At 42.6% G+C, this 11,817-nt stretch overlaps 1 long non-coding RNA gene across 1 annotated transcript; it reads left to right on the forward strand.

Moving 5' to 3' along the window:
• The first annotated feature begins 2,119 nt into the window (after window positions 1-2,119).
• On the forward strand, window positions 2,120-11,376 carry LOC143443576 (uncharacterized). Its single transcript, XR_013112692.1, has 3 exons — window positions 2,120-2,172; window positions 3,802-6,024; window positions 8,450-11,376. It is a non-coding gene; the product is annotated as an uncharacterized LOC143443576 (long non-coding RNA).
• Window positions 11,377-11,817: the final 441 nt, after the last annotated feature.

The raw sequence follows: 11,817 nt of genomic DNA on the forward strand, positions 1-11,817 counted from the left end.
TGTATGTGCATGTGTGTGTGCACATGTGTTTGTGTGAATGTGTACATGTGTGATTGTGTATGTGCATGGGTGTGTGTTACATGAGTATGTGAGCATGAGTGTGTGTGCAAGTGTGTGTGTATGTGCACGACTGTGTGTGTACATGAGTGTGTGAATGTATGTGCATGTAAGTGTGTATGTGTGTGCATACACACTTCCGAAGGGTTAGGGTCCTCTGTAACTAGAGCTATAGGCAACTATGAGATGCCTGAAGTAGGTGCTGACAACCCACCCAAGTCCTCTTAAAGTGCCCTTAAACATTGAGGCATCTCCTTTCTCCTTTGTATTGAATCTTGGAGCCCACCTTGTGGAACACACTAGTGAAGAGTGTGTCTTCCCAGTTAAAGGAATGCAGTGCAGAAATTCCCTAAGCAAAAAGCTCAAAGATTTGTCCCCTGAATAATTCTAGACCCTGTCAAGTTAACAATCAATATTTACCAATGTAGTATCCATCCCCTCTGCATTCTAACTCATACCTCTAATCCCTTTGACAGGTCTTCATTGTCTTTGGACTACCATAAATACCCAAATCTAATTATCAATATCTCTTCTATATTGATGCCATGCTGTTCTGTGCTTTAAAAATTTTATGTACTGTCTCACTGTGTAGCCCTGGCTGACCTGTAACTTGCTGTGTAGACCAGGCTGGATTCAAACTTAGAGCTAGCTGGTTTGCCTCTACTTCCTGAGTGAATGAAAGGACTGTGCCAGCACACCTGTCTGTCTAGTGTAACGCTTGTCACTCAAGTACACTTAGAAACTACTTATATATATATAAAAAAGGCTGTATGTGGGCTACTTTTGTATTACACATGTCTAAAATCAGTTTGTCTCTACCTTTATTCTACTAACATATTATTTAGACATCTGTCTCTCTGTGTGTGCACATGCATGTGTAAATGTGTGTGCAAGACTCTCTCTCTCTCTCTCTCTCTGTCTCTCTCTCTTTCTCTGTCTCTCTCTCTCTCTCTGTGTGTGTGTGTGTGTGTGTGTGTGTGTTATGGGCGTCCTGCCTCAGAGTTCTGAGCAGTGAGGGTTACAAGTTTGTACCACTGCACTCAGTTTGTCTCTGTTTTTAATTCTCAATTTATAACAAAAATAGTCTTTCGACTCAAACAAGGGCCTACTCGAATCACCTTTCCCCTTGCACTGGTAGGGGCCTCAATCCCTGCCCATTCTGCTACTTTTCAGGCCGTTTCTTTTCTGCCAGCTTTTCCTGGTTTCTCGTCTTTGCGGTCCTCAAATGCAAAGATTCCTCCAAGTTTTTTTTTCCTTATATAATCATCTCACTGTGGCAGATTTTTCTGGGAGCTTTCATTATCATCTGTATCAATGTACACGTTTTAGAACCAAGCCAAAAAAAAAAATTCTTTAACATTACTTTAACACTGTCAAAAGACTGAAATTAAGATGCAGTCTTCATGGAAAGTGCTTCATCTCTTTGTTTTCACCAGCTGCGGCTTTCTGGGATTAAAGGACCATTTTCCAAAGCAGCACTCTGTAGCAGTTCTCAGGCCATTGTATGTGCCAGTTATCTATAGCCTCATAGAACCCATCCTTTAAATCGGGGACAAACATCTGATTTTGCCCAGAAATCTGCAACCCAGGCAGGCTTAGCTGAGTGGCTTCACTGTGCTTCCTCCCAGCTCAACTGGGTAGTTCCTCTGGAGGCTGAGGTTGGGGTAGGGGTGGGTCCTCTTTCAGAGCCTGGCAGATTGCTTCCCAATGTCAACTATGAGCTCAGCTGTGACCTTTAAGAGGTCCCTCTGTGGTCTTGGCCATGGCCACTCCACAGCCTCTGTTCTAATGAGGAACGTTCATCCCAAACACCAAACACATAAGCATATTGCTTCAGTGACCTTATCTTACTTAAAGCACTGACAAGGCCTTGCCTGGCCTGGCTTGCAGGGGACTGGGACAAAGACTTTAGCATTTGGATAGCAGTGAGGTTGGGGAAGACCTTATGGATAAGCGCTTCCTTTTGGAATGCCTTTTCAAATTCACAATCTGCTAGGCGTCCTAAAGCACCAAGTCACTATCTGTGGGTTAATTCTGGATCATCTGCATAATCCAAAGAAGCCCATCTGGCTCTTCAGCTGAAACAGCAACTGTCGGCCTCCTGTCTCTCCCTGGGTATGTAACAGTACTCCCTCCCTGGGTGTGTAACAATAGTAGACAAAAATGATCTCATTTTCTATATTATAAGAGTGAATGTGTTCTCTGTGTGTGTGTGTATGTATGTGTTAGTGTGGGTGTATGTGTGAATGTGTGTGTGTGTGTCTGTGTGTTAATGTGACTGTGTGTATTAGTGTGTGAATATGCTAGTGTGTTTGTGTGTATGTGTGAATGTGTGCGTGTGTGAATGTATGTGTGTGAATGTGTGTGTGTGTGTGTGTGTGTGTTTGTACACTCCTATAGCTGCATCTTCACTGGTGGTCAAATCTCTGCCCATGTTGATCAGTGTGTCATTTTCCCTCTGGCTTTTGAAGAAGAAAATAGAGTGTGCACATAACAAGATCCCAGCATGTCTTTTAAGAATAAATAGTTCAAACAGGGGGATGGCTCACACAGATAATCAAAATCAGTTTATCCTCTTTCTGCTAAGGTGGCCTGTTTGTAGTTGACACCAATTTCCTAGAGTACAAACTATACATTTCCACTTATATCATTGAACATTTTAGTTTTTTTTTTTTTTTAATGGGAAGAATGACCCTTGGCCTCCAGAGAAACCAAACCTGTGGCTCTGAAAAGTGCTCTATTCAGGGGAGGGCAGATGCAGCCTCACTCAGAACCCAGCATAGCTGCAGAAAATGCAACACACCGCTGCCTTAAGAGCCAGTGCTCACAGGCAGAAACCACCCAATCAACACATGGGACTCGCATTTCAGGGTTGCAAAATGTATTATTTCATAAAATACTAAAGCAAACAGAGTTAAGTTGGCATTTTATTCCAACTACAAGTCATAGTTTAGAAAGTCATCTGTCTTGTTTTCTAAAGAGACATCCATTGGTCTACAACTCCCACATTCTTTTTCCAGTGGTTGTAGATCTTTTGTGGACTCTGTGGACAGATTTTCTGTTCTTAGCTTGATAGGCTGGAGTCTGGGCTCCCTACCCATACATAGTTACTTCATGATATCAATTTCAAATAAAATAAATAAATAAACTCCTTTGAGGAGCAAGCCAACATGTTAGGAGCCATGCTGCGTTTGCTGAAGTAGCTATACGCTCGCCATTATAAGATGGCGCTGGCTTCCTGTTCCTGGTTCTTCTTGGCCTTGGTGTCTGCAGCTGTGCGCACGAGTAGGCGCGAATTCTCCCGCTGATAGTACTATCAGTGGATATGTAAATGAGACCCCAGTCTGTAAGCCAATGAGGACAGATCATGTCTCTTTGATAGTATATAAGTCAGTACATTCTGGGGCTTGGGGTCCTTCCTTTGTTCTCCATCTTGCATCCTTCTAACTAAAAGAGCTGTAACAATAAAAGACTCTGTCAGAAGAATCTTGAGTGTGACGTGCTCCTTATCGGCGAGGTAGCGTGTCGCACCAACATATTTGCAATGCAGGTTGCCCAGCAGCCTGTGTGGCTCTGATTCCCCTCCTGGGTTTTTATGCTTTTATTATATTCATACATTTCAGGGATGATAAGATGAGCTACAATTTTATATCGAGAGTTGTTTGTTTGACACACAACACAAAATAAATCAGAGAAACAGTGGACCAATAAACCAATGTTTGTTTGTTTGTTGTTGTTTTCTAGAGTGAAATGTCTCCATGAGAATCGGTTTCACACTTAGATGGATTTCTTCAGATACTAGCCCACCTGCTTATTCTGAATTGGCACAAGGAAGAGAATAAAGTTCTTTATATCCTATATATGGAGTGGCTGGCGCCAAGCTGGCTTGTGGAGTATGGTCCTGGGTGTGCCACTCTCAACTGTCACCTCCCCAGGGAAGGCTATTTCCCTAAACTTTCCAAGTACCCCAGTCAAAAGCATCAGTCTCATTTGATTCAGGTTCAGCATCTGTACACGTCTTTTATAGAATGCACTCTCCCACTCCTAACCTCTGCAGTGTTTCTTAAATGGATCATGATAGCTCCCAGGACCCAGTTATGATAATGGCAATAAAGATGTCATCTCCTGAGGTCCCTTGTTGAACTGGCCAACTGATGGCTTTTGAGAATTTAGATCTGTGATATACAAGGACCACTGTATATGAGTGTCTCCTACATAACTTCCTTGGCCATCATTATCCTAACTGAGCATGCCCACTGAGCAGTCTGGCTACAGACTTCTAGCCTTGAGTAGCTGCTGGAATTCTAACTGAAACAGATCTAGTGCAGGCTCTACCTAGAAAAGAATATCAAATACTCCGGGCATACTGGTTCTTTGTGGCTCACTAGGGAACAGCCAAGACACTGCGCCACAAGCATTTAAATTACAGAGATGATCTTTCATTTGCCTTATTGCCAAATACATATCAATGTCTGGTGAATGACCTGGTCCCTCAATTTGATTCCCAAATGTTTGGCCTTTGGTAAAGACAACTTGACTATCACTACTCAAGTGTATCCTGATGTCTTCTAGGTTTTAAAATTACAGAAGTTTCCACTAATGAATGGCATGATATATCAAGACAGGAACAGGAAGTAAATCTGTTTTTTTTTTTTTTTTTCCATAAGCCTGTAACCTTGATGTTAAAGAAATTACATGGAACTGGTCATGGTTTCTTATTTTAAAAACATCTTGAGGACTGGGAAGGCAGTTCAGCTGGTAAAGTGCCTACTACATGCCTTAAGCCTGAGGGTCTTAGTTCAAATGCCAGCAGCTGTGTTGAACCCTGGGCATGGCCTGTGTCTATGATCTCAGTGCTGGGGTGGCACACACAGGCAGATCCTGGGCTTTGCTGGTCAGTCTGGCTAGTCAAATTGGTGAGCTCTAGGCTCAGTGAGGGGCCCTGCCTCAAAATATAAGGTAGAGAGGCCTGAGGATTCTGAGCTCAGAGGACAGGTTCCTTATGAACGCATGAAAAAGGTATATGCAAACCTATTGTCTTGCCACTCAGTTAAAAATATAATTAAAATGAAGAGTTTGCACAGGTTGTCCTGTGACTTTAACACATGAATCATAGCACACTTGCATACACAGACACACACAGACACACACACATGCACACACACACATACATGCACGCATGCATGCACACACACATACACACACATACACACATATACACACACACACATTCAGGAACACAAAATAAATTTCAAATAATTAAAGAGTTTAACTAGAGATGCCTGGCAAGGCTAGACAGTGCTGTTCCTTAAAAGCAGTGATTATTAAAAACAAAACAAGCCCAGTGCCAGGTGCGGGCTACCTCCTTCTGAGTTGTTGGTCAGTGAGCCCTCATAGTCCCGGCCTCCATCTCAAATCATCCAGCCTCTTGCCGCTCCACCTGGTTGCTCAGCAGTACTAGATAATAAGGCCAGACTGCTGGAGACACAATAACTGATTGGAAGATAAACAGTAGTCAGGCTGGGTCTCAGCAGGAAGCTCCTACTGGCTAGCTTCCCTTATACCACAAGGCGCTGTTCTGGCTGTCAGGGAGAAATGGCATCAATGGTCTTACCTAGCTGTAAACCCCTCAAACTGTAATACCTATCTGACAGGAAAGACGTTCACACCGGTGCCCGTGTGGATTAACTGCTATGTGGGTAACCAATCACTCTCTGACAGAATTTGAGGAACACTCTGCACAAGGGAATCCCTTCCTAGTCAAAAACCCAATGGCTGGGGAGGTCACAGGCTCTAAAGGAAACTTATTCCTGTTATTAAGCCAAGTTGACATAGCAACAAACTGCCATCTAAATAATTATGTTTCTACCTACAGACAAATGCTATTCTCAGCCTTCGACCAAAATGCTTTCCCTTCCAACGAAAACTGGTGACGGCAGAGACTCAAGGCCGCCCAAGGAGCTGAGGGTAAGTGACGATGACGAGCTCAGCCCTAATGAATACACTTCCGTCCATCCGAAGGCTCAGGTCGCATTGTACAAGACGGACTGGAAAGAATGTAAGAGCCAGAGATAGGGAGCGGGGCTGTAAAACGCCAGCTTCTGAATGAGACATGCGCATTACAACACGTCTCAGAGCAGTTGTGGTTGCCTGCCCTTGGTCCGCACAAGAATGGGTTCTTCAACAACCAGTACAGACCGGGGAGGAAGAAGATCAGGGGAGAGAGTCATTATCCTCAGCTGTGTATCTACCAGTGTTCAAAGAGGGCTGTGGTAAAACTCAGCAAATAAACAAGGCATCGAAAAGTGATCGATCTGAGCAAGGGGCTGGTAAGGAGGAAAGTGGGGGATAGGGATGGAGGAAGATAAAAATGGAGGGACAGGGAAAGCAATGAGAAGGCATTATATATACACTTGTTTGAAATTGTCAAATAAACTTAGTAAGTAAATACATGTATATATATTAAGTTTGTTACTTGACATACATGTATATATATATATATGTCAAACATATATATATGTCAAACATATATGTCATATATACACACACATATATGTATATGTCACATCATATACATATATATATATATATATATATATATATATATATATGTGTGTGTGTGTGTGTGTGTGTATGTGTGTATTGGAAAGTAACTGAGGATAACGCCTAACACTGACTTCTGGTTTTCACATGCACACATGAACATATGTCGGTGTGGATAAGACACATACAAACATGTACACATATGCACTGGCTAGTTCTTGTCATCTTGACACAAGCTTGAGTCATCAGAGAAGAGGGAACCTCAACTGAAAAAGAGGCCGCCATCAGATTGCCGGGAGGCAAGCCTGTGGGGCCTTTTCTTAATTGAGACTAATGTGGCCATATCCAGTCCACCATAGTGGTACCCATCCCTGGGCAGGTGATCCTGAGACATATAGAAAGCAAATTGATCAAACCAGGGGTACCAAGCGAGTAAGCAGAACTCCTCCATGGCCTCTCCTTCAGTTTCTGCCTCAGGTTCTACACTGAGTTCCTTCCCTGACTTCCCTTTCATGTGGAAGGTGAAATAGATCCTTTCCTTCCCTAAGTTACATTTGGTCATGGTCTACAGCAATAAAAATCAAACTAAGAGAGCAAACAGTGTACACACTCACACAGAGTTACACACAGAGAAAGACACACAGAGAGACACAGAGACACACACAGACATATGAGAGAAACACACACAGAGAGACACACACAGACACACAGAGACACACACACAGACACACATACACACACACAGAGACACACAGACAGACCGACAGACACATACACACACACACACACACACACGCACACACATACACACACATACACCTAAATACAAAATGAAACTCTTGACTCTCAGAGCGACATCCACTCCACCAGCTCTCCTTGACAGCGGGTAGAAGCCAACCTCCTCTTGCCATCTCAGGGACCCAGTTTCCCATCCTCTCCCTCTCCTGTAGATCATGAACATCCTCCCATGTCCATCTAGTCAGACTGTCTCATCCTCAGTTCCCAACCCTGCAATTGGGCCTCTTCCTCTCAGTCATGGCACATGGTCTTCTGACTGTCATAAAGACCTGCATCTGCCCAGCTCTCCTAACCATGTCCGCTGTGATCACTCCATGTAACCTCGGTGGGGGTCATGCCATCATCACCACTGTAGTGTTCTCCATATACGTAACTCTGCAGCTTGTTCCTTTATTTTTTTCAAGACGTCACTGAAATGTGAGTACATCAGTAAGAGGCCCTGGAGCCGTTGTCTTCTCCATAGCGCCTACACTATATGTTAGACCATACACACTCTTTAGTTACACATTTCCCCACTGTCTACCATCATGAAATGTAAGTGCCATGCAAGCAGAGGATTTTCTATGTTGTGCTCTCCCTGGTCTCTAAAACACCGCCCTGTAGGCAGCAGCACTTGGTAAATAGATTTATCAACACAGTATAATTGTACATTTCTCTGAATCCCTCAGCCAGGTTCAGGACAGGCTTGATCTTCTCGTCCATCTCAGCTCTTCATGAATGTCTTGCTGATAAACGAACTGGTGTGGTTTAAAAGGAAATCTATAGTTTCTTCTGTTATTTTAAAACCCATGCCATTTTAATACCATGTCTCAATTAATGGCACAGATGGTATCCTTTTCAAGTTCATTTGTTCGAATAGATTAGGAAATCATTATCACTGGAGTGCAAACAGCATGCGTGTTGAATCTTGACGTGTGGTCGTATGTTGAGTTAGTTATGCTCTAAAAGTTGAAGTGACACTCAATTCTGGAAGCATGGATGCCACATGTCTTACCTTGTACATTTCTCCCTTCTGGCTCTCTTACTGTATTCTTTCCATGTCTACATACAGAGGATGAATGCAGGCATCCTCCTCATAGAGTGGTTCTGCGTGTGGAAGCAGTGAAGGCTGCCAGTAGGAGGACTGGATGAACAGAGGTGACTAACGGTCTGGGGCAGAGTATTGTGGGTGAGCAAGAATGTGATGCGTGTAGAAGGGGCAGGCAGGAAAAGACTGCTAAATGGTCAAGAGTGCTTGCTCTAGAATCATGAGGACCTAAATTGGGATCCCTGAACCCCCACAAAAAGCAGGTTGTCCCCACAAACACCTGTCACAACAGCATTGAGGCTATAGAGGTAGAAGACAGCGGGGTCTTTGGAGGTTGATGGCTTCCAACCTAGTTCATCCCAGGTTTAAGCAAGAGATGGCTTCAAAGGGGTAGGCGGAGAGTGATGGAGGAGGATGCTCAAGTCCTTCTGACCTCCACATGCATGCATACACACTCACACACAGACATAAATAAATTTTAATATATTTTAAAAGTGCAAGTGAGACTAGTTTGGAAGGATTAGCTGGAGTGGGAAGCAAACAAGAGATGATGCAGGGAGAGGGAATATGATAGAAACACTGTATGCTCATGTGTGAACCACTGTAGCTCATGTATGAAAGAAACACTGTATTCTCATGTATGAAACACTGTATTCTCGTGTATGAAACACTCTATGCTCATGTATGAAACACTGTAGGCACATGTATGAAACACTGTATGCTCATGTATGAAACACTGTATGCTCATGTATGAAACACTGTATGCTCATGTATGAAACACTGATGCACATGTATGAAACACTGTATGCTCATGTATGAAACACTGATGCACATGTATGAAACACTGTATGCTCATGTATGAAACACTGATGCTCATGTATGAACCACTGTATGCTCATGTATGAACCACTGTATGCTCATGTATGAAACACTGTATGCACATGTATGAAACACTGTATGCTCATGTATGAAACACTGTATGCTCATGTATGAAACACTGTATGCTCATGTATGAAACACTGTATGCTCACGTATGAAACACTGTATGCACATGTATGAAACACTGTATGCACATGTATGAAACACTGTATGCTCACGTATGAAACACTGTATGCTCACGTATGAAACACTGTATGTTCACGTATGAAACACTGTATGCTCACGTATGAAACACTGTATGCACATGAAACACTGTATGCTCATGTATGAAACACTGTATGCTCATGTATGAAACACTGTATGCTCATGTATGAAACACTGTATGCTCATGTATGAAACACTGTATGATCATGTATGAAACACTGTATGCACATGTATGAAACACTGTATGCTCATGTATGAAATTGTCATAAGGGAACCCGCTATTATGCATATAATTAATAGATGCTAATAAAACACTTAAGCATGAACTCTGAACACAACAAAAGAAAATAAACTTTTTTGTTTGTTTTTTGGTTTTGGAGACAGGGTTTCTCCGTGTGGCTGTCCTGGGAACTTGCTCTTTAGACCAGGCTGGCCTCAAACTCACAGAGATCCTCCTATCTCTGCCTCTCCAGTGCTGTGATTTATGGCAGGCACCACCACAGCCAGGCTTAGAAAATAAAATTTTATTTAGACAAGAGCAATTTGTTCTTAAATACATGTTGACATTTAATTTAAGATAACCCCTCCTTTTTCCCTTGTTTTTAAAATCATTCATAATATGTTGGACATGGTGGCTCACAGCTTTAGTCCCAGCACTTGGAGGCAGAGGCAGGCAGATCTCTGTGAGTTCAAGTCCAGTCTTCTCTACAAAGCAAGTCCATAACAGCCAGGACAGAGAAATCCTGTCTCAAAAAATCAAAAAAGAAAAAAACCATTCACAATGACAATATAAATTCTAAACAATACAATTTCCTTCAGGAGAAGTATGAGATTGGAGAGAGACTATACTCATTTAATGCAAGCTCTTACAATTGGAGTGGGGGGGGGTTAAACCAGCAGTAGAGCCTGCACTTTGGTGTGAGACTCTGGGATAGACCCCCAGAGCAAAACAAACAAACAAACAAGGAGAAACAAAATCACATAAAACTGGTTTTATAGTCATTTCTAGGAAACTTTATCAGATTTGGGAAATTATGATCAATTTCAGCTTTTCTTTGGGCTTTTAGGGATAATCAGAAAATTATAAATAATACATATTTTGTAGCCAGAAAAATTATTCAAAAATTACTAGGGGCTGGAGAGCTGGTTCAGTTCTTGAGAACCAGCTTTTGAAGAGGACCTGGGTTTGGTTCCCAGCACCCACATAAGGGTTCACAATTGTCTGTAATTCAAGTTCCAGGGGATCTGATGCCCTCTTCTGACTTCCATTGGCACAGCACCTATAACGTGGCTCCCAGACACATGCAGGCAAAACACTCGTACACATAAAATACAAACAAATAAATCTTTTTTTAAAAAAAAATTACTATGTGTTCATGTATTATTCTTTGATTAGCAGTGACAACCCTTAAAATGTATACCCAGTTCTAGAATCTAGACATTAGAAATGCCTCTCACATTATAAAAGCAAAAGACCAGTTAACATGGCAGAAAACCAGCTCTGTGTCTCCTGGCTCTGATTCATCCCTGAGTCTTATTTACCAGCAAGTGGAAGCCATGCTAGGGAAATCGTTCAACCAAAGTGAACCTAACAAGGAGAAGGAGTTCTGTTGACAAGCGATCAGACTAAGGGAAGGAGAAAAACAGCTCTAGAGACCATTGGAGACTCTGTTGATGCTTGTCCTATGCTAGATCCAAAAACTGTGGGAAAACGAGACTACCGATTTTAATGTATTTTTTCCAGACAGCTTTTCTCTGTGTAGCCCTGGCTGTCCTGGAACTTACTATGTAGACCAGGCTGACCTCAAACTCACATATCCTTCTGCATCCCACTTGCTGGGATTAAAGACGTGGGCCACTATGCCCAGCTGGCAACGCCGATTTCTAAACACCCTTCTAATAGGCTCAGCACGAAGTGCACTTCGGTCTTCTAGAGAGCCAGAGTCTCGTACCCAGAACCCATGCAAGCTGTCTCCCAGCAGCCTGGAACTCCAGCTGGGGGGGATACGGTACCCTCTTCTGGCCACCCATACTCGTGCATACATTAACACAGACACACATACGCATGACTAAAAAATTAAAAATTAGGCATATTTCTATTCAATTGATTATCCAGTGAAATCTTAGTAATATTCATTGGTAATATCCATGAATATACTATTTCAGAGACAGCGCAGAATCACTATGACACAGCTATGTGTCGTGACGACATTTCTCAAATGCAAACCTTTCTCCCTACATTTGGACATTTGACTCAACTTGACTGCTGGCTCTTTGTCCTTTAGGTTTCTGCCAATATGGAACTGTGT

This window comes from Arvicanthis niloticus, chromosome 9 (genome assembly GCF_011762505.2).
Source record: "Arvicanthis niloticus isolate mArvNil1 chromosome 9, mArvNil1.pat.X, whole genome shotgun sequence".
Classification (NCBI taxonomy): domain Eukaryota; kingdom Metazoa; phylum Chordata; class Mammalia; order Rodentia; family Muridae; genus Arvicanthis; species Arvicanthis niloticus.